The sequence below is a fragment of the Phaethon lepturus genome, unplaced genomic scaffold (assembly GCF_000687285.1).
Source record: "Phaethon lepturus isolate BGI_N335 unplaced genomic scaffold, ASM68728v1 scaffold55057, whole genome shotgun sequence".
NCBI classification, from domain to species: Eukaryota; Metazoa; Chordata; class Aves; order Phaethontiformes; family Phaethontidae; genus Phaethon; species Phaethon lepturus.
Genome location: NW_010550824.1, coordinates 1 through 1,589, shown reverse-complemented (window position 1 = coordinate 1,589; position 1,589 = coordinate 1).

Genomic DNA, 1,589 nt, shown 5'->3' with positions numbered 1-1,589 from the left:
TTCCCCTACACTTACCCCTCCTCAATGCCCAAATCTACAAGGCTCTTTGTTTAAATCTCAGTAATTTGGGAACTGCTCTTCTACCACTATTACAGAAAAAGCCTAGGCACCCAGAACCAGGTTTTGTACCTCTGAAAAGAACTAAACATCTACATCTTTCCCTTGGCTTGGGTCTATGTCAGCTTCACAGGGATTGAGAATTAATACAACTCTGAAATACACCTAATTCTGTTCTTACAAAATGATTTTTACTTTTTTATTCAGAGACTTGACTGGTTTTGGTTTTATGAAAGTCAAGGCAATACCTTCAAGTGGAAGGACAGATTAAAAAAAAATATATTCATGGAAGAAATGGTATTAAGCTATTAGAAATAAAGTAACCTCCCAAAATAAAAATGGGCATTTAACATAAATCTGATCTTGAGTACAATCAGTCAAGAGAAGCAATGCAGACACTGCACTAGTCTTGCCATATTACAAATCCTTGACTCAATAGGCCCAGCAAGGTAATCAAGATGAAATAAAAAGAAAGAGATGAAATAGATGAGCTCTCACATTTTAAAGAGAGCGCAACTTTAGAAATAAGAGTTCCTTAGAAGAAAAAGCTTTAATATGCCACAGAAACTCTCCATTTCTCTGCTCTCACAAAAAAAAAAAAAAAAAAGGAAAATGGGAAATAAGGGGAAACCTCAGAAAGGCCACCTTTATGAAAAAGAAATACATAAGATAGTCCTTTGCCTACTCCTAAGGAAAGAAGAGTACATCTGTTTACTTGGGGTCACCGGCATAAACCAAATACTCATGCAGCAAAACTGTGAACCTTCCCCCCAAAATGAAAGCATAAACAGCAAAATTCCCCACATCCAAGCCTTGGCCCCTACCTATGCTGAGACGACTTAGTGTACAATTAGAAGCCAGTTCCCATCGTGCCTTGCTACATCACATTAAAAACTGCAGCATGCCTTGCATGTCCCAATTGGGTTAGAGCCCCGAGCTATCCGGAGCTTTGCTGTGGTTATGAGACGACCATGGGTTCAGTCTACACTACTGCTGCAGTGTCACAACTCTCCCTACATGACCCACTTATGAAGAATGCGAGGTACACACACTCCCAATCACACACATGTGAAAGGAAAAAAAATTATAATCCTATAGTATCTAATTCTTATCTCGGAAAGAAGCCCCACAAATTACTAGGTGAACAAATGGAAGAATAAAAACAATGTTACAAATGTGACAGTGTAATCATTTAGCTGTTTATTTCTTGATGCATCTCCTTCAGTTTTGGCAGGAGACTCGGTACTGCTGTTTTCCTTGTGATTTTGTAAAAAAACTCAAGTCTTTTCCTCTTTGTTGCAGTTCAGTGGCGTGGGTATTTGCAGAAACTGGTTGAAAAAATGTTTTTTCTCCGTATTTCACAGGGATGTTGTGTGTCTGACGACACCTAAGGTAATAATTCTCAACAAAACCTAAATTGGGGAAATAACCAGTCCCGGGCGCCCCTTTGAAACTACTTTCCACTCAGCTGGGGGCCTCTGCAGGAGAGGGGATAGCCAGGGGGAGGAGAAGCCACCACCAAGGGGGGCCCC